The sequence below is a fragment of the Ambystoma mexicanum genome, chromosome 3q, assembly GCF_040938575.1.
Source record: "Ambystoma mexicanum isolate Mex_15411 chromosome 3q, UKY_AmexF1_1, whole genome shotgun sequence".
NCBI lineage: Eukaryota > Metazoa > Chordata > Amphibia > Caudata > Ambystomatidae > Ambystoma > Ambystoma mexicanum.
In genome coordinates this window covers 946,306,638-946,333,738 of record NC_090926.1, presented here as the reverse complement: position 1 = coordinate 946,333,738, position 27,101 = coordinate 946,306,638, and positions in this window count along the sequence as shown.

Sequence of the window (27,101 nt, the reverse complement as noted above, 5' to 3'; positions counted from 1 at the left end):
TGAACACAGAGGTCGCAAGGGAGACCTCAGAGGTCTCAACTGCGACCTCTGGCGACCCCTAAATGACATCCGTGAGAGCGAATACAATTGCAGAAGTCAGTAGTAACACATATTGTTGCAAGCCAGGATACAAGATGAAGATGGAAACAGCATGATTCAGGGCACCATGAGTACAAGATGCAAAGGAAGTCCAGCATGAGAGTTGAGAAAGAGTGATGCACCGTGAATGAATGAAGTCCACAAAAGTAAAATCCAGCATTGGCCACAAGACGGTGATGGTGAAACCAGAATGTATCATGACAGACTCCTGCAGAAGTAGGCTGGAGGAGGTGGAGGGGGAGCAGGGTAGAAGAATCAAGCAAAACAGGTAACACCTATGTGCGAGAAGGGGGGGGACACAAGGGAACATCACAGGGGGACCAGAGGGCGTAGCGATGGCCTGTCGAAACAGAGGGGGGTAACACATGTTGGTGCATGCTTACCTGCTGTCTGAGCAGGGGGTCGGGCCCTGGGTCCTCCTGGTCCGAACAGGTCCAAACAGGAATTGCCCTTTTCTTCGTCTGCCCTTCACTGCAGACGCCCGGGCGAGAGACGCCCTTGATCTAATAGTTAAGAGCAGGAAGGAAGAGGCAGGGCTAAGAAGGTGGGTGGTGCTTAGACCAGGTGGCCTACGTCCACTTGCACCTGCTCCACATCTGCAAAGGAAAAGAGGCTGGAGGGCTCCTTACGTAGGGAAAAAGAGCGGCAAGCAGGAAGGCACCAGGCGGGGTGGGCTTGCTAAGGTTTGGAGAATTGTTACCTGGAGGTGCTTTCACATGACACAAGACCTGCACTGTGAGCATGTAACGGTACGTCTGCAGTGCTGTACAGAAATTATAGTGTTTGATACAGAGGTCTTGGATGTGAATGCTACATGCATGTGAGACTATTTAATACTACGTAATGTGGGAGTGTTTCAAATATAATAGTGGAAACAGAAGAAGGAGTGGCTCTGCTTTACTGAGGTGTGGCCCTCGCTCTAGCTGGTAAGGCACCCGTGGTATATTCTGCCCTTCTGAGCATGGTGTCTTTGCAAATGGAACTGTGGGGATTATCCAATTAGGTATCGAGGGTGTGGTTCACAGGAAAGGGCAGTGATGTAATTCCCCAAACCTCGATGCAGTCAGGTTGGCAGAGATCGACATACGCTGAGTGCTGTTCGTGGGTGATACCTTTGTGCAGGATCTACACAGGTATGCTGTGGAAAGAGGCTTTAATACTAACTTTCAGTTGGAAGGAGTGGAGGCTTTTTGAAGGACAGTCTATGAGTGGGGTTGCAGTGTCATGGCTCTCCTTTGTACAAGTGTGGCCTCTGTTGGTACCGTGGATGTGGTGGTCGTGCATTATGGAGCACTACATTTTGGGTACATGTCATGCTCATATTTGCTCCGTCACCTCAAGAAGTTGATGACAGCAGTGATACAGATTTTTCCCACTGCCAAGGTAATTTTCTCATCCATACCACCAATAGGTTCATCAGACCATGCCAGTGTAATTTGTCCACAGCCAGAGGTTGGGAGGTGTTTCATAAACAGAAGCATATGTGCCTTTATGTGAAGAGTTTACTGTAATAATGTGCATACAAGAAAACACAAAATCAAATAAAAAACGAAAAATGGTGTTTCTCTAGAAGCATCTAAAAAAAAGGCTATTTTAGCCTCCCCTTATAACAAGCTCCCCCTACCCTGGTTGCAAGTTATTCCCCCATGCCTGCACGCAGTACGAAAGCCACATCCAGAGATTTTCAGGATGGTGACCATGGAAATGGGACTGTGGAGCCACATGGATTGCGCAACAACGTTTCTGGCCGTGGTGTGTATGCAGAGGATTGACTGATACTGTTACATGGCAAACTCTTCAATGTCATTGGTGGAAGCATGTGCAACTTTTTAACAGTACGCAATGACGGCGTGCTGCAAAGAAGATACTAGAAAGGGAAGAAGGAATGTTTCTGCTTCATTGGGAATCAGCCCTTTCCGTCCTTGGGGAAACGCACATGCGCATACTCCTGTTTTCAGCATGCTACCCATGAGATTGGGACGATTTGGCCTATCGCTCCTGCGGATGTGTGTCACAGCAAGGGTCATCCATAATTTTCTCCATTACTGTGCGTACTCAGCCAGACTGACATGGTTGCTATTAGTTGCAGATACACTGTAGCACAGCAGATTTGGTGCACCATCACTTACAGGGCAAACGTATGTGGCCTGCTACTCTGTTCTGAAAAGCTGCAAACAGATTGCAGAGCAGCACTGGGGTGTGCCCTCCTTCAGGGTTGCTGTGGAGAACTTTTCACCCGGAAAACAGGCCTACATTATTGAAAAACATACATACATGTGCAACAGCACATTGTAGTGTATTTGTAAGTGTATACTTTCCGAAAAACACTCTGTACATTACTCAACCCTGTACTTTGCTGCTGTTTGAGGGTCCGGCTTGTGTCCTCAAAATAAGGTCCCATGTGCAGCGTGGGTGCAGTCGCTTTGGGATTTCGCCACTGTTCTCCTTTGGGACGGCTGTCAGCTGGACGTGTTTTGGGCAGAATACATTGTGCGCATGTGCATGGGTGTTCTATGCACACCGTTGTCACTTCTCTACTGACTAATAGTGTGCCACACGTGCGTCAAACATTTTGGGAGATGCTGGCTACTTATAGGGTACAGCAGGTGGGATATTTATGTGTATAGCTAGCTGTAGGACGTGGGTGACTGCCCAGCCTAATTAACATTCCTTCATATATGCTGCACAGTGTCAATGTTACCAGGACACAGAGGAACAGAAAAACATGAGTGTACTTACACAACAAATAAACGTCAGCTCCCACTTGCATTGATAGATGGCGGACAACATGTGGACATGAGAGGCTGCTGGCGTCGTACGCATGCATCCATTGTCATTGTGGATAGGACGGGCAGCTGCGGTGTCCGTAGGACACCTGCCTTTTTCTTAATTGCTGTCAGTTCAACAAGGACTTTGTGCCGCTGAGTCAGAATGGCATTTCAGGACAAAAACAATACCACACATACAGTCAGCAACATTTCATTATTAACGTTTACTTGTACACATTCATACACACAATTAGGAAAGGGAGACATTAGCAGAAGTGGATACTTATTTATACTTGCCAAAATTCTCGGATTAAAAATATGTAAGATTTTTCTAGTTTCAAAAATAATAGTTTGCATAGCAATTGCATCACAGGAAAATACAAAACATGCATTGTTGGCACCACTGGAGCATTCTAAAATACACAACCCATCAAACAGCACAACATGGAAAGATGTTCAAATGTTTAAAATGTATACTTCTGAATGGTAAGTTAACATCGAATTCAATTACCTAACTTCACAGAAGATAATCACACAGAGCTGGTAGGCAATGTTTGCCACTTCTCTGTAGCAGCAGCAAGGGCAATACATATGTATTTCTGCAATGCAAGATGATTAACTGAACAACATCGAGACTGATACCCTCCTCAGTATGATATGCACATGTTGTGTGATGGTGGTATGCGCTGACACTTGCCTTCACTTGTGGTTCACCTAAGGCCTATCCCAGACACAGTGAAGAGTCATGTAGCTGTCAGGTCACTGGATTGGTTGAGCCCATCACTCAAAGTAATCACTTACACTCCCACTGCTTTGTCCTGGGCCGGTCTCAAGCAACCTACCTCACATAAATGTCCTGCCCCTGTAAAAAGAAGTAGGATCTGCCACCCAAGTCTGTAGGTGGTAGGACTGCTTAAAAAGCAGTAGCCTAATGTCTAAATCAGTAGGATTGGCAAGTACGCAGTTATTGTGGCGAAATGGGGATTTGCACAACTTGTTTCTGAGGAGAGGAGGAGATTGATGTATCACTGTAACGTCTCCCTTCCCTCAGCCCACATTATAATAAAAAGTGAAGAAGATATTTCACTTAGCTGTGCCTGTTTTACCTTTATGATTGGGATGCCTGTTGATTTGTAGCAGTCTGGAGGGTAAATATGCGGTTTAGCCACAGCTCATCCCTCTACTCTTGCACAGTTACATTCACTGGACAGGCAGGAATCTGAAATCCACCTTTACTTTAATAGATACATGAGATATAGGAAGGCTAAGGGTTTGTTAAAATACCACCAGTGCGCTATGTTCACCAACTTGTAATTTCTTATGAGCAATTACTAACAGAGAGTGGCCTGCTGCATTGATTACTTCCACTGGGACCCCCCTATCAAGCCCTCATAGGTTAATAATCAAATAAGTGATATTGGAAGAAAAGTGCAACACGCACTGCCTAGATGTTAGTGTGAATCAATCTAATTTAAGATCTAATTTAAGATCAAAGAAACAATCCCATTGTTAATCATTAGAATATTTAATCATGAGATTGTGTGGGAGTGAGGGGCCAGCAGCCCCCCCATACCTCCTTTCCTTTAGTACAGCTTGTGCCTCCAATGGTAGGGAATGCCCCCATCGCCCTTATGTAACACCACCGTCAGCTGGCATTTTCATAGATGGGGCAGTTGTGCAGGACATGTAGCATCCATGTTGTGCCCCCTTGACTCCATCTTTGTAACTAGGCCTCACTGCGATAATACGAAAAGGCTTCTCTCCCCTCAGCAGCGCCGCGCACACCACGCACATGGCCCCCACCTTTTCTCACACTATGTCTGAAAGTTTTGCAGCTCCATTCTCACATTCTGCAACAAAAACAAATGTAACATCTCACTCTTCCTCTGAGATCACTGTCCTGCGTGTGAACCAGCTTGAGCCAGGCCCTGTAGCTCATCCATCCCCACAAACCTACTCATGCCCCCTCACCCTCGCTATTGGAAAATTACAGCCAGTGTAACCCTGTGTCCTTGCAAGGTATTCTCTTGATGTACCAGATACGTGAACCCACCGTGATGCCCACCTAGCATACCCTCAGCTAACATCAGACATCTGTTGAAGTATATTGTCTCCCACTAGTAACAAACGCCAACCTGTCTCAGCCTTTTACGAGACCAGACCCTCGGCGCAATCAATGTTATCATATTGGTCAAGACCCTTAACCTAATACCCCATATAAGTCTCAATAAATGATGATGTAAATACATGAATGAAGTTTATAGGTCTATAATGATTTGCTCAAAGGACTTTCAATGACTATTATTTAGTGCATGTTTTATTAAGTTGTATTATGTTAGCGTAGTTAGTGACCACCCCGCCTCACAGCGACCTGACCTTCACCCCTCCTGGATGCTGGTAGCCAGACCACGTGATGTCCACCCTCCCGCCAACTGGAAAACCAATCCAGAAGAAGCAGCGCCTATACCTAAATATGCCCCGTCACCTTTCAGACTATCCTGCACTGTTGTAGTACCCTATGTTAGTTGCGTCATCTATAACAATGGTTTGCTTTATATTGTCATGAACATGCAATGTTTGCCAGAGCACTCTCGGGCAGCAGATTCTCCGGATGCCAATTCTATATAAAATCTTGAACTCTCGCAACCTGTCCTTTTAGCCTCATTCCCCGTCTGGGGTGTGTCTCATTTATTTGTACTGCACATGGTAAGATGGGGAGGGCTCTTACATTTGGTGACCTCCCACTGCGTGATTTGGGACAGGTGACTTGAGGCCCTTGCCATGCGGCGAGATCCGGGATGCCCCCCAGCAAAACCATCGCCTCCGCGGTCGACCAGCCTGTACGCACAATGAGAAGGGTCCAAGGGTTCCCGGTTACCGACTACCCAACTAAAGAAAAGCTGCTCGCCGAGGCGGGCCACGGCTTGGTTGGGTTGCAGACCAGATTGTGGATAGACCATGAACGGTGACTCTCGGACCACTCTACTGAATACGTGAGTACCGGTTGCGAAAGTTCCCAAGAAGTAGGGGAGGGGTTAAGGAAAAAGGAAACAGGTAACCGAGTGGGCAAGATGAAAGTTAGGGTCTGTGTGAATGACACTGAGGCTTTTTCTGATCTATCCTTTATATGGCCATTAGGTTTTTGTGAAGATAAAAGAGGTAAAAGAAGAGTAATGGATCCTAGCCCAAAGGGGTAGAAGGCGGCGCCGCGTAGCATTGTCTCATCCAGTGCAGGTACATAAGTGAAGATAACGTGAAAATAGTAGGAGTCTCATATATGTAGTAGTCTCAGAGTAGTCATTTAGAATATTCTTTTTCCATATGAGCAGAATTCTTGGTGAGGTAGCGAGAGGGGAATAAGAGGTGGGGAGTGCATGATATGATATGATATGATATTTTATTTCTATCGCGCTCATACACAGGTGTTTCAGAGCGCAGCAAGGCAAGGGAAAGGGAACAGGGGAGAACAAAAACAACAATCTTACTAGGCCCAGTGACATTGAGAACATGCAAGTGCAGGGTAGAGGGAAAAGGGGGAGAAGTGCATGGGAGGGGGAACAAAAGGAGAGTGTGGAGCGAGAAGGAAAAAACAAAAATAATACTAAAATAATAAATGAAAGGCAACAAAAAATGGTAGTGTAGCCAGCAAGTGGCAAGTGCTGGGTTTATGGCAGCAGGCCGTGTAGGTCTGAAAGTGCAGGAAGAGAAGGGGAGGGCTGTATGGGTACAGATCCCAGTGCAGGGGGTGGCCCGGAGGCAGTGCGTGAGGGTGGCAAGATGAGTAGGTACCTGGGCCCAGAGGACAGGGGGTGGCCAGGTGCATGGTGCCGAGGGAGAGTGGAATCAACAGGGGAGAGGGAATGAGAAGGCAGAAGCAAAGAGGAAGGTTTTGAGGTGCTTCCGGAACTGGAGATGGTTCTCCTCAAGTTTTAGAGTGGCAGGGAGGCTGTTCCAGAGGGAGGCCCCAGCCGAAGACAGAGATCTACCCCCAGCTGGTTTCTTTGAGAAACGGCTGACCCTGAGGGAGTTAGAGGCAGAGGGGCGGAGTGCTCGAGATGGGAGGTATTTGCGGAGGGATAGCTGAAGGTATGTTGGACCCAGGCCCCAGAAAGCCTTGTGGACAATGCAGAGGGTTTTGAATTTAATCCTTGCATCCACTGGGTGCCAATGGAGAGATTTCAGAGCTGGAGAGATACAATCCCAGGGCTTCAGGCCAAGGACAAGTCTCGCAGTCCTGTTCTGGATAAGTTGTAAAGGGTGGAGAGTAGAGGCAGGTAGATTAAGAAAGAGGCTGTTGCATGAGAAAGATAGAGCGGGGAATAACTAACTAGAGTAATTGAAGGGGGAAGTAAAAGCACCCAGGTAGTATATGTAACATGTTACATGTTTTTGTTTTCACGTGCATCAAGGTGTTACATGTTGGTCTGTTAGTAGCTGCTTATGTGTCTGTTAATTGAAAAAAAAAACTGAGATTGATTAAGAAAATTGACATTGCAATGTGTACGTAAATGAAAATGTTTCAGATGATGGTAAATAACGAATATTCATAGCTTAAATAATTTACGGTCCCAGCAAAGTGGTGTAAGGGGAAAGGTTGTCGAAATAGTGTTGGTGGCAAAAAAAAACAAAAAAAAGAAGATTGTATAAAATGTTGAAATGAGAGTGTTAACCAAGGGACTGTGCGCCTACACACAGGAAACTATACTATCATGGTGGGTACAACACAAGAAGCACATATTTGCCAACATCTCGCATTGTATAGTGAAAAGATACAGAAATATCATGATCAGTGGGTGACGGAGATAAAGGGGGACAACACAACACCCATATGGCCAGAGGGAGGGTCTTTTGATAAGAGAGTACTGGATCTGGGGTCCACACACCTGCTGGCAAGGTACAAGTGAAAGCAGTTACAGAAAAGAAGGGAGGTGTTAGATCTGTAGCAAATGTTTGAGGAAATAACACCCGTAGGTGAGTTAAGTACGGATTTGACAGCTGGGTAAAAGAAGATGCCAGAGGGGGGAAGTGGGGCTGCAGGAGGAGAATACATGACAACTACAACAGACAGTGATACTACTAAAATATACTCGCTGATGATGAGACCTGCGGTGGGATATAGCGAGACCAAGTATGTGCCACGTGCCCCAGCATGACTACTCCGGCAGTGGCATCAGCAACTGCACCACCCCTTTATGACAGAGGGGGGCTCTATGGCCCATCTAGCGCCCCACCAGTGAATTTAGCATGACCAACCAGGGATTTAGACAGGCAACTTGCACATGCACAATTGGAAATAACACGATTAAGAGCGTTATGCGATAGGGGCCAGATGTTGCCAGGGGGAGGGGAAGTGCCACCGTTGGCGGCGGCAGACTTCATACCTCCACCAAGGGTCGCAGGAGGGTCGACGCCGGCACCACCACAGCCGGCGCCAATTCCAAGAGGGCAAGAGCAGGAGTGGCAATCGGGGGAGTTCCTGTTTCATTTAAATGGTAAACCGGTGAGAATAATATGCCCACCAACCCCAGATTGCCAGCGCGGGGAGGGGCAAGAAGAGAGAGAGCAAGAAGAGGAAGGAAAAGAGGTATGGAGCGATTTAGATGAATATGAAGAAGGGGTAGTGGCGGCGGGGTCTCCGCTGCCATTCCCATTTGACCAGTAGATGAAAGAGCTGCACCTAGGTGGCAAGGGAGATTAAGACAAGTAGGAAACATGCTGGTGAGTAAGACAAAGAAGGGAACAATAAGTAAGACAGGAAGAAAACACAAACTGCAAATGCCGATAATACATAAAGGGGCAGGGAGGTTGCACTACATTCCGTGGGCTCAAATGGATAAGAACAACTTGTTGAAACTTCTCCCCCCACTTTCGGGTGGGGCGGGGAAATGGATACACACATTTGAAAAGAATACAGCAGGAGTCCCACTAGCAATAGGGGACGTGAAAAGTTTGTTGGTGTCAGCTGTTGGTGATCAAGCAGATGCAGTGTGGGTGAAGGCGGGGTTCCCGGGAGTGACAATGAGTTGTGTCCGCCATGATGGATCACCATTCAATAACGTTAGAGCACAGGTGTGGGATGCATTGCAACGAACGTTTCCAGACATTCCAGATTTACACTTAGTGATGCAGTGCATGATGGGAGAGGAGGAGGAGCCTATGCAATTCATCCTCTGGGTGAAAGACCTGTGGAGAAGTGAAACGGGTACGGCATGGGATCAATCCACCACCGTGTTCTATTGCATAATTAAAAAAGCACTCCCGAAGGAGGTACAGAAAGCCTTGGATAAAATAGCTGGGATAGAAGCCAACGCTGGCCTGAGAATCAAAGCATAATTGTACACCATTGTAGGAGGATCAAAGAAAGAGAAAAGAAGATAGCACAGAAAAGTTTGCCAGATAAAGCAAAGTTAGTGCAGAATAAGTTAGTGAAGGTCGCAGCACTGAATGGAACAACATCAAATGATAGGAGCAGTGAAGGGGATGACAGAGCAGGAAATTCACCAGTCAGAATGGGTGCAACATGGGCTGCAGGAGGACAAGAACTTTGGGACGATAGGGGGCGCTGTCGGACACCGACGAAGATGGCCGCCTGACAGAGGAGCTGTGCCGTTAACTTAAAATCTTGACAGTATCCTGCACATCCAGAACCTTATCCCACTCGAATCGAGACATAGGATGAAGTGATTGCCCCAGGGGACCAACCGACTCCAGAAAAAGGCAACGGCTGCCCGCTACACCTGTTGGAGCCCGCTCTGGTGCTTCGGGGGGTGCGGAGCTGGTGAGGCCTCCTGCCCATCCCCCTCCGAAGCGCGGCAGATAACAGCCAGAGTTGCCGGCGAAGTAAAATTCTGAAGGGCTGCCCTCCCCGGCAGCTGCCGTGTGTGCTGTGGATGAGCGGCTGGCCTGCCGGGTCAAGGGCCCCTCCCTTATCCTGCCTCTCTGACGTGCCCTGGAAGCCGAGTGATCGGCCCGGTGCCTATTATCTGAGGTCCGCAAGACACAGGGCTGGGTGAGTGCGGCGGGCGCAACGTGGAGCGGGGTGATCCCCGACGGCGTGTGCAGCGGCACGGTTGCTTGTGCAGAAGAGGGCTTACCCACTTCGGCGGCCGCCGTGGCCAGCCGGGACGAGGGTGCCCCCCTCCTAAACACTGCCAGACCTCCACGGGAGCGGGACTGCTTCCCCCCACCCAGCATACACATATGGTCCACTAAGGAGAGCGAGCAACCCGTAGTGAGGGCAGGGTTTCTTTTGTGAGGCTGCTGGAGGCCGCAGGGTCTGTGCTTTTCCGCTTTCTCCCTGCACAGAGTGGCCTTGACTTATGCAGGGGCCCACTGAGAACCGAAATACCAATGGGCCCTATGCCAACACACTGGGACTGTGATAGGATCCATCCCACACAGCTCAGGACCAATAAGAGGATTGGAGAGGGATTACCCTTGGGTGAGGACCTGTGTGCCCCCCCTGAAGACAACTGGTGGCACTGATCGCCCTACCCTCCATCATAGTGGTGGAGGACAAACAGCACCACAATACCTACCGCTGAAACTTACGGACACAGGTGGGAATCACCTACAGGCCATACCGTTGGGTCCTAACCCTGGTACAACTCGGCAGGAAAGTACCCCATGGGGCAGGGGTGGATACCCTGAACGCACTGGCTGAGTGCCCCGGCCGGAGGAACAAGTTTTAGCTGCGGCACAGTACAACCGAACCTCAGGACGCGACCGCAGTGACCCTGCGGCGCGGTAATCCCACGCACAACAAAGGCTGGTAGGCTTGCACTAAAGCACAGCCAATACTGCGCATAATATGCCCAGGGTCAAAAGGCACAAGAAGAGGGAACCCAATGACGCATTCACCAGCACCAACATGGGGGACCAAACAGCTGGAACATCACGGGCCGCCACTCCCCAGAACCCCGACATGGTAGCATTGCACAACGGCTTTGCAGCTGTAAACTCGAGGCTGGATGAGATAGGTACCACCATCACATCCATAAAGGTGGATCTCCTGCAAGTGAATGCCTGGGTACTAGAGATGGAGAACCGAATAAGCACTGTAGAGGACACAATAACTACCCACGGTAAGGATATAGAATCCATCAAGAAGCACCTGAAGGTGGTCCAGACAAAGTCTGAAGATTTAGAATCGAGGTCCACCGCAATAACATCAGAGTAGTGGGGCTGGCCAAGAAGCAGATCAATGTCCCAAAGGAGGTCTATATAGGAGAGACACTCCGAACAGTGCTCCCGGACGCACAGCTCTCACAACAGTTCCTGGTTGAGAGGGCCCATAGTGTCATTGCGGTACCCCCGAAGCCCGGCGCACCTCCACAAACAGTCATAGCCCGTATCCTTAACTACTGTGACAGGGATGCAATCCTCTGACTATCATGTGAAAAGGGCACCCTGATGTACGACTTAACGAGGATACATATCTACCCTGATTTTTCAAATGGAGTACAGGCGGCTCGTCGCAACTTTGATCAGGTTAAGAGAGCTCTAAGGGCCCAAGATATCCCCTATGCAATGATGTACCCAGCTAAACTTTGAATACAACACACGGGCAAAACACACTTTTTTGAATCCCCCTAGGAGGCCATGGGATACATTGAACATAATATCCCTCTCCCAATGAAAGGCAAAGACTAATTGCTGGGCCGCAGCAAATGACAACACAAGTTTAATTACAAGTAGGTCCGAACCTATGCAAATTCTGGATAAGCAAAGTTACTGGTGCGGCGGCCCTAAAGGCTGCCTGGTTTTCAGTCAACGAAGAAAGTATGACCGCGCAGAGCCACCCACCAGATCAGAGGTTGAACAGTTCAATGGTGTCGGGGGGAAATTCTGCCGGGGTCGGCCGGGCCGTCCGCAGACCTCCGGGCAGGGAGGCCCCAACTCCTCCCGTATATCCCAGATGAGATAGAGTATGAGACACACACAAGGAGCAAGGCGACTCTGCTGTTTATTATGCAAACGGCAGGGATGGGTCGAGGAGCGTACGCGTTCGTCCTGACACACACACAATCGTGGGGCTCGCAGGCCCTTTTTACTGCATTATGACGCGCTACTTGCGTCACTTCAGAAAGTTAACAAAAAACCTATCGCCACTCTTAATTGGTTACTTGAGTGGTAGGGTTAGTATAGTACACATATAGAGAATGATATTAGTGGACAAGGTGTAGTCAGGTGGTATATCTGGGTTGTCCCTATAATTGGATACATAAGAATTGTTCCATGAAGGCTCCTGAGGATTGGCTAATGTTACTGACGTCTGAGATAAGAGCCCCATGTTCTGATTGGTGCATCCGTGAGCTCCCCAGCCTGGGACCACCGTTGTTCCCAGCTCTCGGTGTACCTGTGTTTGCAACAATGTTTCAATATGGGTACGTGCAGACAATGTGAGGATTTATTCATAGGTGGAAGGCTGACCGCTCCCACTGTAGCAGGTGTCCATTGAGCCTTTCAAGTGTCTCGGCCTGTGTCTCGTAGTGAGGGACCCAGACGCCTTTTCTCTCCTGGGTTTTGGCATCTCGTCAGATTCGGCTTGGTCACGTGAGGCGGGACCGTGTTTGAGGCAGAATTCTGCACAATTAATATTGCTTTTCCACTGTGTGTCTGGTTTAATTTGTAGATATGACTTTAACGTTGGTACGCGGAGTGCAAGGTTGCAACATCGTGCCTTTGATGATTTGTTCTTGGATGTGGGCTTGCAACATTGCGACCTTGGCTGGTTGCTCCATCGGGTTCCTTCTGCAGGATCAGCAACCTGACTCTTGCTTTGTTAATGCCCACGGGAGCTCTTGTTTGAGGCCTACTCGGGCCTGGTGCTTAAGTAGTCTGTTTGGTGCATAGGTGCTTTAGATTATAGTAGCATACATTTCCATGACCAGTATCGTGTTTCCATTATACCTCTCATGGCGGTAACGGGTTTCAAGGGAAGCGTGAGCAAGCGTTATAGATGAGTTCATGATGCATCTTGCGTTTCTGCATTCTGAAAGCCTGTGTAAAAATAATAAAGATGCACGTCCGTGAATATGCCTGTCGCCTACGTCAGAGCACTGAGTATGTTCTTCGTGTAGATTGGTGTGGAAATGTTAAGTGTGTATACTTGTACAGATGTGCTTCCCGTTGTCTAGGTCGTCATGGCATCTCTAACGACGTGTGGTTTTTAATCTAGCTGATCCGAGCCGCAGGTGTCGGCATGGCCAGTGCGGGCTGTTGGGCAAGCAGGTGGACACATCCGTATGTTCCTGTACCAGGGTACCTGGTCGTCTGGTAAATGGACAAACTCTTCTCGCGGCGGGTGTCTGGGCCGTGACCCTCTAGGCCAAGCGCGAGAGGTGAAGGACGGGAGCCTGGTCTTCCATTCTCCCACTTCAGTCCCCCCTCTGGTCGACTTGTCGACCACAAACATATCCTTCTCGTTATCTCCTCTTACTCTCCATATCTTAGTTATCCCTCCGAGATGTCCATAATGGTTCACATGATCTTCAAATGACCAATACATGTATTCACATGTTCCTCCAGGAGTACAGTATACCCATCTTCCTATGTAGCTCCTGGGGTTCCTTGGGTTCTCGATCTTCACTGATGGTGGGTCTAGATGATTGGTGATGATTTGGGTGCGCAACTTCTCCCTTTCTTGTATTATCACACCTGTATGCTGGCCGTCATCTGCTGGCATTAAGGGGTGCATTCCCACCATTTCCAGCAACTCGTCAGTCGTGCGTGCCTTCCGGGCCTTCCAAAATCTAATTATGATCAGGGTGGCTCCAGCCAAAATAGCACATCCCACTATTATTTTCAGTCCATCTGACAGCCAAGATGGCATCCATGACCATAATAGTGAAAACCAGCTCTTATCCTTGTTTACACCGTTACTTTCGTCCATCATTTTGGAGTGCATCTGGGCCAATTGTGAAACTGCTTCTGTCAGTGTACCATTGTCAGCATCGTTGGCAGGTATGAACGTGCAGCAAGATTGTCCTATTTTTGCACAAACTCCTCCTTCCATTGCTGTGAGAAGGTCCAATACATATCTGTTCTGGAGTGCTACCATCCTGACAGCTCGCAGCTCCTCTTTAATTGCGTTGAACCCATTTACTGTTGAATTGATGGTCATCATTAGTTCCCACCTGGTTATTTGGAGCCATTTTGCGTTTGCGTATGCCTGCAGTCCCGGATGTATTATTGAGGAGAAGAACATTGCTGCTCTGCTGAATAGTCTGTGCTGTGGCGGTATTGATGTTAGTTCCGTTTCCGACCTTCCCCACAGGTAATTTCCTGTCAATGGCTCTCCTTGTCTTTTTCTCCTATTTAGGACAGTATCATTGCTGTTGGTCCTGTTTCCTTGCTCCTTCTGAAGTGGTGCAGATCTCTTTCTTCTCTTATCCCCTTCATCCATTTTAGGAAATTTCGCCGCATCGACATGCTTCTTAGGTACCACTAGTGATGGTACATTGACGTGTACCATTGTGCACACACCATTCCACAGGGGAGGCAGTGTATGATATGCCTTTTCTCCGCAGGCCCAATAATGGTCCATTATTACTGCTGTTCCCGCTCCCCCCTCAGGCAACTCCATCACGCTTGCACAATTGGTGTTATATCCTACGTCCACCTCTCCTTTATGCTGGTAGCATACTTTAGGCGCAGTCAATGGTAGTATAGTTATCGGGTCTTCATCTTCTTCTACCCACGTGAGCATTGGTACATACTTGATCCACGTCGTCCAACATCGATGATTGTGTGTCTCGATAGTTGAGATAGTTTCTTTTGTTACCATGTTGCTGCCAATCACTCCTATCTCCCAGTTGTTGCCCAGGTACACTTTTCCTGTTATCGTCAGTAGCGGCCTCTCCCAGCATCCTTGTTTACCCGGAACTTCAGTTGCGTACCAATCACATGGTAGATACTGCAGTGTTACCTTCTTTGTTTCTCCTTTTGCAGGGCCACTTGTTATGTACCTGAATGCTTCAGCATGTAAACTGGTCTTGTGATAACTCAGATAGGTCTTGAGGAAGTTGTTTTCATATGGGTATGAGTCTCTTGTCTTCCATGTCATGTGCACTACTGTTCCTTGAAACCTTCCTTTCGTTTGGAACAGGGCCAAATATATTATGCACTGTGCTGTTTTTTCATCTATTTCTGTGGCAACAAATGTTCGTGAAGCGCTCATGGCGTATGGTATTAATGAGCAAACGTAACAGCTATCCTCAGTTGTCTGCTTACCAATGCGGGTCATGTGCTGGTACCATATGTTGTTTGTGACGTGTGCTGAATCTTGTACATAATTATCAATACCTTTATTGTCTGAGTATGTGCTGCGTTTAACTCTATTTTGCTTGGGTGCAATGTTACTATTACCACCTGACGTAACACCTGTTGCAGCAGGGGACGGGGGTATATTAAGTTTGGGTGCAGCAATAAAATCAATAGCATAGCTGTACTGCCAGACAGAGGCAGCCAAGAATCCGGTGATCATAAATATCCCTATTATTTTTATTACATATGCTAATTTCACCGGCATTTTGCTCTTACCTTGCTGCGGTCCTGGCAGCTTATTCTTGCGACGTTACAGTTGCCCGCCTAAAAATTCTCAAAAGTGCTCGTTATTAAATGTTAGTTTTGTTTCCTTTAAGCTCTCCCTATCAAGTGGTCATTCAGTGCCCAGGCGAAGAGCTGTTCCCACGCTACTCTAAGTGATGGGTCTCTTAGGACCGGCAAGTATGGGCGGAGGTGGGGCATGTAATATTCTATGGCCAGGAGGAAGGCTGTGTAGTATACACGTACCCTTCTCCTTTTTAAGTATGTTGGCCTCTTTATTTCGTATACAAATTGGTGTGACAATTCTTCTGGGTAGTTATCGTCTGGCAGCACCATCTACACCTGCACACTGAACTTGTTAATTAGCTTTTCTTAACAATACAATATTACGCAGTTCCTGTATGTGCGAGAGAAAAAGAGAACATTCACGTGTTTACATGTGTATTGGTGCAAGCAATGTCCTTCAATTTTAGTTACAACTGTACTTAGCAGTCAATGGGGGGGTTTGCGCTCAGATGGCGGAAGTATTTTTACTCTTTGAGCGAGTGATCATGGGGTGGGCAGTATGGGGGTCACCCCCTTCTTCGTCAGTTATTGTCTCCGAGGGAACAATTGGGTCGTTGTCTGTGGTGGAACTTTCTTCCGCTGTCGGCGATGTTGTTGCTGTTCTTCCAACGGACCTGTCGTTGGCGCTGGGGCGGGTCTGCAGTTTGTAAATCTTTACGTCATGTAGGTGGTTCCAGGCACGCTTATCCTTTAGTTTTACTGCTCTTGTTGATACGTCCTCTACCAGATGGGGGCCAGTGAACCTCTTCTGGTTCCACTTTCTATTGAAATTGCGAAGTAGTACGTGGTCACCTTTGGCAAGTTTGCACGAGTTCTCCTTTCCCAATTCCGTACTTTCGTCTTTTTCTTGATTGCTGGTAGACCCGCCCCGTGTGCGCTCGAGCTGTTGAGACACAAACACGACACTAGTAATCAAAGAAGACACATATTGGTACATTTCATCACCTAACACATTCGCTGAACTTTCGTGGTCGGTGAATGCCCTTGATGTTGGTGTTAGGGGAAGGCGCATTTGACGTCCAGTTACCACTTCGTGAGGGGTGAGGTGGTGGTCGGACCCTGGCCTGTTTCTAAGCTCAAATAATGCTAACGGAAGGCAATACAACCAACTTTTCTTTGTTGTTTGTTGTATTTTAGCAATTGCCTCCTTCAATAAGCCATTCAGGCGTTCACATATACCATTAGCCTGTGGGTGGTATGCACATGCAAATTTGTGTTTAATGTTCAGCAGGGATGTGATATGCTGGAACATTTCGTTTGCGAAATGGGGGCCATTGTCTGATCTTAGCACCTCGCACACTCCCCATCTGGGGAAGACCTCCCTTACTATAAATTTGGCTGCTCTAAACGCATCAGGGTGTGAACAGGGCCCTGCTTCAATCCATCTAGAAAATGGGCATACTACTACAATCATATACCTATTGCCTTGACAGATGTTGATCATATCAACATAGTCAATGTGAAGGTGCCGAAAAGGTCCTTCTGGCCGGGGTATGGTACCTCTTATCACTTTTAGAGTATGACCGGCCGTAAACTGTTGACATGTTAGGCAATTGCTGATAAAATTTGACACATGGGAGGTTAACTCGGGACAAAACCAATCTTCTCGAATTCGTGCTGCAATTATTTCCTTGCCTGTATGGGCAGGGTGGTGTAATTGGCTCAAGGCGGTATTTAACAGTGTCAACGGTATTACAACTTTCCCAGTGCCACCCTGGCGCCATAGTGCGTCGGTTGGTGACATTGTGCATCCTCTTTTCACCCATACTTCTTTTTCGGCCATTGGTGCAGCCGCTTGTAGTTCCATAATCTGTGTGGCTGGGAGATGGGTGTACCCTTCTCTTATTAACATCTCCCTAGCTATTCCCCTCCCTCTCCCTCTCTGTGAGTCTGTGGGGTTCCATATCTCACCAAAATATGCAGCATATTTCGCATGTGCGTCTGCTGCTGCATTTCCTTTTGAGACGTAGTCTTCTCCATTGGTGTGTGCGGTGCATTTTACTAGGGCTAATTCTTGGGGGTCGTTTATTACTTCAATTAGTTCAGCCAACAAGAGGGCATGTTGTACTGGAGTGCCATCAGCTCTCCTAAACCCTCTTCTTCTCCATTTTGATAGCCCTGAGTGGACAGTGGATGTAACATATGCACTGTCAGAATATATAGTTACTCTTTTATTAAAACTTTCCTTTAATGCCAATATTAGTGCAACGAGTTCCGCGGCTTGAGCAGAGTAATGCTGTGGTAATTGTACACACTTCATAGCCACACACACCGGCGCCTCCATCATTTTTACTACTGCTGCCCCAGTCCTTCGTATCCCATCTCCTTGATCAATAGTTGATGACCCATCAATAAACAAAAGCTCACCTCCCTCTAGTGCGTTTTCTTCAACTTTCCTAGCACATGAGTACATTTCAGTTACTTGGGTGCAGTCGTGGGCGTAATCTCCCTCTTCAATTCCTTCTGCTAGGAACCTTGCAGGGTTAACCGTGCTACATCTAACAATTGCTAGTTCAGCTTTAGACAAAATAATCTCATAACCTGATGCCCTCTGTGTCGTTAGTGTGGACTTAGGTTTATTCAATATCGCAAATAATGCATGTTCCACAAATAGTGTAGTTGGACACCCCATAGTTATTGCTGATGCTTTTTCTACTGCAAAAGCAGCTGCAGCAAGACCTTGTTCACAAGAGAAGTGTCCTAACATTATAGGGTCTAAGTGACCGCTGTAAAATGCTACTGGTTTATAGCCCATGCTAGTTTTTTGGGCCAATACTGCTTTCATCACTGCTGAGTCGCAATGTGAAAATATAAAGAAGCGCCGCTCGTAGTCTGGGGATGCAAGTACTGGAGCAGTTGATATCGCGTCTTTTAATTCGTCAAATGCCTCCCTCATTTCCATAGTCCATCCCAACTTTTTCTCCCCCTTATTTGCTTCCTTCAAACCCTCAAGCAGGGGTCCTATGTATGAGCTGTAATCAAATACCCATGCTCTACAGTAGTTGCACAGCCCCAGAAATTGCTGCAGTTCTCTCACAGTCTGTGGCACGGGAGTGCTTGAGATGGCCTGTGCTCTTTGTGGTGCAATCCTTCTTCCATGTTGGGATATCAGTTGACCAATGTAAAGTACCTGTTCCTGACAGTATTGTATCTTTTCCATGTCTACCTTGTACCCCTTTTCTGCCAGTATCGTCAACATTTTTAAGGAGTCCTCTCTACATTTACTTTCGTTTGTACTGCAAATTATTATGTCATCCACATACTGTAACACTGTGCTTTCCACCTCAACGTTACCCAAATCCATCTGTATTACTCTATTGAAAATTGAGGGTGATTCACAATACCCCTGTGGTAATCTGGTATGTTTCCACTTTGTATTTCGGTAAGTGAAGCTTGTCAAATCTTGTGAGTCTGGGTGTAATGGTATTGAGAAGAAAGCATTTTTAAGGTCAATCACTGTAAATCGTGATGCTTCTGCTGGAATGCCACACAATATTGTGGCGGGGTTTGCTGTTACTGGATACTCTGCTTCTACTATGTTGTTCAAGGGTCTGAGGTCCTGTATGAAGCGCCAAGACCCCCCTTTAGCTTTGCGCACCGGGTACACAGCTGTGTTACATGGTGATTCTGAGGGGACCAATATGCCATTGTTTATAAGGGCCGTTATGGTTTCATATATGCCCTCATCTGCCTCTTTTGACAATGGGTACTGTTTCACTCTTGGCAGTATGGCACCTTTTTTCAATGTTATCCTTACACCCCCTATGCTTTTTATGCATCCCACGTCATAAGGGCTAATAGTCCATAATGATTTGGGCACCTTTGACATATCCTCCTTAAAAAATGGGACTGGGGTGCCTGCGGGTGCCTCAAGTGCCATTGCAATTTTCTGTGCTACTTGTTTGTGAGCCACTCTTAGCCATATTTCTACACTCATCATGAACACCATTTCATTTTCTTCCTTTTCTTCTGAGAACAGCTCTTCATCTGACACCTGGGTCAGCCTACATCCTTCTGCTAGTGCTATCACCGCCCTCCATGCTCTCCCTTCTTTATCTTGGGCGTGCACAGCAACATAATCAGCTGTTGCAATAATGCTCTCAATGTCCACTACAAACACCTTCCCTTCTAGTTCATTACCTGGTGTTTCTGGTCGGAATAGATAGGCTGCTGGTCTCCTCCATATTTTCCCTTCTATCCCTGGCATCCATGCAAATGCCATGTCTGTGCCATATTGGAATATTTCGCCATCTACTGGCTCCACCCTAATCGCTGTCTGTCCACAGTATGCTTGCAAAATCTGTCGTGCTGCGAGCATGTTAATCCCTGGAGTAGAGCAAATTATGCCATCCTCTGTAAAGGAGATCGTCATGTTCAACCTGTTCATTATGTCCCTCCCCAGTATATTTACTGGTGAGGCACTATAATACAAAAGTGGAACTGACAGATCATAATCTCCAATAGATAAGGGAATGTTATCAGTAAATGGAACCAACCCTTTAGCCCCAGAAAATCCTTGGGTGTTCATGGCTTCGCCTGACATCTTAAATTTACCTTCCCTTATGCAAGACCGAGTTGCCCCGGTGTCAACAAGAAATGATAATTTTTTGTCACCTATCGTTACCTCTATGCGTGGTTCCTCCGCACTATTAGGTGTTACTGACAGGATGGGACACACCAAGGCCGTCTGTGGGCTGGCCTATTGGGGGTACAATGATTGGCCATTCCCTGTGTAAGGGTTGTGTCCCAACACCGTCACCCCACCCAATTGTGTTCGTTCAGTTTGGGGTGGTGGTTGTATTAACGCCACTTGTTGTTGTGGCAGTGAATAGGTTTGTGGCTGTCGTGTTTGTTGTTGTTGGTCACTCCCTTGTTGTGACATCTGCTGTTGTTGTATGCCCTGCTGTTCTTGTGATGTCCTAGGTTGTGCTTGTTCATTCCATGCTGGTGTTCCTGGCCTGACCCTACATGTACGTGACATGTGTCCTAATAGTCCGCAGCTCCAACACACGGGTGGTTCCCTGTTTTGCCATGGGAAGCTCCCTGTGTTGTCCTGGTATACGGGTTGCCCTGTGGGGTAGTAATTTCTAAGTCCCCCAGCCTGTTGCTGGGTATTATATCCATATCCTCTCCCCCTCATAAACCCTCCTCTCCCTCTGTTATAACTATAATACCCAGTTCCTTGCATTGGGTACCCTCCTCCCATGTTTGGTGCGTGTAATTGCAGAGGCGGCACTTGCTGTATTACACCTTGTGGAGGCGTTATTTGAGCTGGATCTTGTGCAGCCACTACTTGCGTTGGGCTTTGGGCCATTGGTGTGGGCGTAGTTATTAGTGCCCCTTCCATTGTATATTTAGTAAGTTTTTTCTGTACTAATTTGGCCTCTTCTGTTTTCCTGTCCTCCACCTTTTGTTTCATTTTTCCTTGCCATGTCCTGCAGTGATGTACTATAGTCAGTTGTATTTCTGGCCATGGTTTTGCTTCCATTCCCACTACTTTCTTTAGTTGTTTCTGAACTCCTTCTGGGAGCCCTTGTACTAGTATATGATAAAATATGGCTGGTGTTTTGTCCCATTGTTCTCTAGTTTCCATGCGCCACTTCTCTTGAATATCCTGGATATAATCAACAGGATCCTCATTTTCACCCATCTTACGGGAAGTAATGGCTCCTATGTCTGATGTGTCTGGGTACTGCACTCTCAGTGCCTGCCATAGCGCATGTCTGCAGTTTGCAAATGGTGCCCCATCATGCGATGTGTTTGTTATTGTTACCCCATTGAATCCCGCTCTTTTCCAAATGTCATCCGCTCTATCCCCTAATATTGATATTAACAGGCCCTTCACATCTCCTACTGCCAGTTTCTGTCCTGCGGTGTGTTTTTCCATTTCATATATCCACTTACCCGCACCTCCACTTAGTGATGGGAGCCTACATTTTATATTTTCCTTATCCGTATGTTTCCAAGGTACATACTGTGGTCTAACCCCTCCTCTCTCCAGCAGTGGCATTAAATTCTGTCTTGTGTCACCCTTTACGCTCCATGATATTGAGTCTTCACACCCCTCCTCTTCCCCCATTTCTTTTACTACTTCAAATTCTTCCTTACTACCTCTTCCCCTACCTCCCTCTTCTTCCTTCCCCCTTCTTTCATCATTTCCTGTGTTCAATATGGGTATGTTTATTTGTCTGTCTTGCCTGCGACTAGGGAGGTCCCTAAGCCGACATGCATAGGGTGTAAGTTCGTTCATGAAGGGTGCGAGCTTTATTCTTTGCAGAGAGCGTGCGGTGGTTGAACATGTAGGTAGTGACGTGGGAGGGCGGCGTGATGGGGATGTGGGTGGCGTGGTTTCATTGGTTTGTGTTTCCCCTATTATTTTCACTTCCTCCTTACTTCTCTCCAGCTCCTCCCATCTTCTACTTATCCAGGGCGAATCTATGTTTGTTCTAGTGAGGTACAGTTTATCTAAGCTTTCCCTTTCACTCTTTCTTCCATCCTTTTCCACTCCTCCTTCCTCCTCACTGCAAAAATCATTCATAAATGGCACCCCCCACTCTGCCTTTTTTCCTTTTATTGTTACCGTTTTCAAATCTATTAGGTCTCTTTCTCCCCTTTCGTTGTTAACAACTGTCCCCCCTAGTGCTGATGTCGTTGCTACCTCCCTACTTTTATATACATCTCCCCATCTTTCACTCTCCCAACCCCTCTCTTCTCTTCCTCCTTCACTCCTCTCCTCCATTTCCCTACTATTTTCCTCCCTTTTCCTTTTCAACTCCGTCATTACTTCGTTGCTCATCTGTTCCAATATCCTTTCATCCTCTTTCTTCCTTTCCCATTTCACCCTTTCTCTTTCTACTATACTCTCTATTACCTTCCCCTCTTCATATTTCTTAGCTGTCTCCGATATTATCCTCCTCCTCCATAATTCCATTTCCTTTTCCTTTTCTTCTTCTTCCTTCTCCTTCTCTCTCAGCACTACTCTTGATACCCTATCTGCTGCTCCTTTTACCCTTTCAGCTCCTCTCTTTTGTTCCTCACTTCGTTCCCTTAATTTTTCCAATTCGTCCTTACCTTCTTTCCTTTTCCTCACTCTCTCTCTTTCCTCCCGCTCAAGTTGTTTGATCAGTTCATTCTGCTCATCCCTTAGTTCTGCTAATCTTTCCTCCAAAATCTCTTCCTTCTGCCGTAGTAGCTCATCTCCCCTCATTTCACTCTCTCTGGCACTATCCTCGTTTGTTCTCTTCACCGCCTCCCTTTCTTCTCCAGTTAGTGAGCCTCGTAATTTCAACAATATCTGTGCAGCTACCCACTCATCGTTTCCTATCTCTACAGTCTGCTCTTCTCTAATCCTCCCTTCCCCCATTGGTATCTTCCCATGAGCCACATATGGTGGAGGGCTGTATGCCGGGTTTGAGTATCCTTCAGCCGCCCTTAACTGTCCTTCTATTTCTCCTAATTCTCTTAAAGGGTACAACCCTCCTCCCTCTGTTTTCACTCCCGGTGTTATGGGTATCTCATTGCTCAGTTCCTTTTTTATGTCGTCTGATTTATCAACCTTTTCTCCTCCCTGTCTTTCTTTCCCCGTATTCTTTGTACTTTCGCACTCCTTTTCCCCACCCGTTCCTTCTTTCTTAATCTCCTTTTCTTCCGGTGTTTCCCCCATAGTGAACATTCCATTTGGTCCTGGTCGAGACCCCTGGAACATCCTCCATAAGTTAAACACCTCCACATGGTTTGCCAACTTCTTCCCCTTGTATGTATTGTGCAGATGGTTCAGTAGTGAATGTTGGGCATATGGGTCGAAACTACCATTAGGCGGCCATGGTGTTAACATTTTGTTGTCTGTCCCCTGGGTCCACTCTATGCTGTACTTAATTAACTTCTCCCTATGTGGTGGCAGTGTGGTGCATATGTGCTGTAGTGGGGTAGTGAGGGTGTTCCCCCACCCTCCCGACCCTCTCCCGTATGACATAGTTGCACTCCCCTTTTTACCCTTCCCCTTACTAGCAGTTTATAATGTACAACCTTGTATTTCTTACCTCGCCCCGCAAGTGTGGGGACTTACGACAATCCTTTGACAAATTATGCAATAATAATAAATATGATGTTATATTATATTCCTTCCCCTACAGCCCCCGGCGGCCGAAGCGCACGCAGCCCCCTGCGGCTGCGTACCCCTTACGACGATCTTATACAGTCGTCCTGTTTCTCCGTTCTCCTCCCCCTTTTACACTCGCCGTGGCCGGCGTTCTCCGTGCGCAGCCACGCCCCTTTCCCCTTCTTCTTTCGATCCACTGGTTTATAGTTTATCTCCGTATCAGCTCCTTTATCATGCTTCTCTTCCCCACCATTCTCAAACCCAAAATCCCTTGTGCTCGCGATATCCTATTAAATCCCTACTGGTGACGTCACCGATTTCTTCGAGCTACTGGTATATTCTTGTTATGTTCTTTAAGTTCAAAATACACTTGCAATCTACCCCGCTAACCCTACAGCTGTCTTCCTGTCTCTCCTGGAACAAGGTAATCTCATCAATAATATAACCGGACTGCGCACGCTGCGTCGCCTCGCGTGTGATACGCCCCTCAACAGGAGGGCTTAACCAGCCAATTATCTTCCGTTTTGGGCAACTATGTAGCTAGCTACCGGCCACAGGGAAACGTCATCTACCTATCGAGTTTCTTGCTCGAACAATAGGGAACCTCATCTACTCATTGATCAATAAATGTCAAGTCGTAGGAAACCACACACACCCACCCTCACACTTAGTCTCACTTTAAGCCATCAGTTTCTTACGAGCGGCTGCACGTGATGTTTTCGTGCCCCGCCCCCTCTCTCGCGTAACGTTAGCTGACTGTTACGAGCGGCTGTACGTGATGTTTTCGTGCCCCGCCCCCTCTTTCGCGTAACGTTAGCCGACTGTTCTCGCACTCGTCTCACTACCATTCATTCCATTAGCAACGCTCAGTTAAACCGTCACCGCACATCTGGACAATACCTCCCTCCTCCTTTATTTACTTCCTCCCCCTCCCTCACAATTTCGCATTGCTTGTTGTGCGTGTCATGCTCACCAAGTTCTCTCGATGCAGGGCCGCTCGACTGCGTGCACCCTCCAAGCGGCTCGCCACCTCCCCTCGTCTGGACCACGTCTGGACACTCGCCGACCGCGGGCGGGATACTTCTCAACCGGCTCCCGAGGGCCAATATCCGGATTGCGCTGTCCGGTCTTCTCGCGGCTCCGCGATGGTCCTGTAGTCCTCAGAAGGGGGCAACGGAAGAGGGGGCCGCGCCGCCGGGCCTCCTCGCAACGGGAGTGCCTGGAAAAACTAAAAATAAAAGTTGATGTTAAACAGATCTCAGCAGTGCCTCCAACTTGTCGGGGGGAAATTCTGCCGGGGTCGGCCGGGCCGTCCGCAGACCTCCGGGCAGGGAGGCCCCAACTCCTCCCGTATATCCCAGATGAGATAGAGTATGAGACACACACAAGGAGCAAGGCGACTCTGCTGTTTATTATGCAAACGGCAGGGATGGGTCGAGGAGCGTACGCGTTCGTCCTGACACACACACAATCGTGGGGCTCGCAGGCCCTTTTTACTGCATTATGACGCGCTACTTGCGTCACTTCAGAAAGTTAACAAAAAACCTATCGCCACTCTTAATTGGTTACTTGAGTGGTAGGGTTAGTATAGTACACATATAGAGAATGATATTAGTGGACAAGGTGTAGTCAGGTGGTATATCTGGGTTGTCCCTATAATTGGATACATAAGAATTGTTACATGAAGGCTCCTGAGGATTGGCTAATGTTACTGACGTCTGAGATAAGAGCCCCATGTTCTGATTGGTGCATCCGTGAGCTCCCCAGCCTGGGACCACCGTTGTTCCCAGCTCTCGGTGTACCTGTGTTTGCAACAATGTTTCAATATGGGTACGTGCAGACAATGTGAGGATTTATTCATAGGTGGAAGGCTGACCGCTCCCACTGTAGCAGGTGTCCATTGAGCCTTTCAAGTGTCTCGGCCTGTGTCTCGTAGTGAGGGACCCAGACGCCTTTTCTCTCCTGGGTTTTGGCATCTCGTCAGATTCGGCTTGGTCACGTGAGGCGGGACCGTGTTTGAGGCAGAATTCTGCACAATTAATATTGCTTTTCCACTGTGTGTCTGGTTTCATTTGTAGATATGACTTTAACGTTGGTACGCGGAGTGCAAGGTTGCAACATCGTGCCTTTGATGATTTGTTCTTGGATGTGGGCTTGCAACATTGCGACCTTGGCTGGTTGCTCCATCGGGTTCCTTCTGCAGGATCAGCAACCTGACTCTTGCTTTGTTAATGCCCACGGGAGCTCTTGTTTGAGGCCTACTCGGGCCTGGTGCTTAAGTAGTCTGTTTGGTGCATAGGTGCTTTAGATTATAGTAGCATACATTTCCATGACCAGTATCGTGTTTCCATTATACCTCTCATGGCGGTAACGGGTTTCAAGGGAAGCGTGAGCAAGCGTTATAGATGAGTTCATGATGCATCTTGCGTTTCTGCATTCTGAAAGCCTATGTAAAAATAATAAAGATGCACGTCCGTGAATATGCCTGTCGCCTACGTCAGAGCACTGAGTATGTTCTTCGTGTAGATTGGTGTGGAAATGTTAAGTGTGTATACTTGTACAGATGTGCTTCCCGTTGTCTAGGTCGTCATGGCATCTCTAACGACGTGTGGTTTTTAATCTAGCTGATCCGAGCCGCAGGTGTCGGCATGGCCAGTGCGGGCTGTTGGGCAAGCAGGTGGACACATCCGTATGTTCCTGTACCAGGGTACCTGGTCGTCTGGTAAATGGACAAACTCTTCTCGCGGCGGGTGTCTGGGCCGTGACCCTCTAGGCCAAGCGCGAGAGGTGAAGGACGGGAGCCTGGTCTTCCATTCTCCCACTTCAATGGGTTTTACAACGTCAAGTTGGGGAGATAGTGAGGGTGGGGGGCGGGACGGGGTTGGGCCAGTTGCCCAGTGGGAGTTGAACAAGAAGCACATGCGTGCACTCTGAATATGAACAAATACCCGGCTAAGTTTGTGAGAAAAGTTCAGAAATGTAGATGAAGTATAACAACAAAAAAAACTGTTGAGTACAGTACAAGAAACATGGTGAAACCTCGGCAGAGAAAGAGGTTGAGGCACATCAGTATCAACACTGATGAGACGCCGGAGGTGCAGGGGGTTAGGCTGCTCACGTGGAATGTGCGAGGACTGGCACACCCAATAAAGGCAAGAAAGATACTAGCCTATGCAACCCGGCACAGGGTGGATATTTTATTCCTGCAAGAGACACACGCCACAAAGAAAGTCACAGACACCTTCGCGCGAAGCTGGGGTTACACAAAGGCTGTGACGAATTATTCATCGATGGTGAGGGGGGTCCTTACAATAATACATAAAAGAGTGAACTTACGGATGTCCAAGGTCTGAACCGATGAAGAGGGCCGATACGTGATAATTTGGGGCCACCTGCATACCGAGGAAGTCATACTAATCAACACTTATGGCCCGAACACAGACAGTCCCGAATTTTACCTTCATATCCTGGAACTAATATCACCGACAGGTGACGCAAAACTGATCTGGGGCAGAGACCTC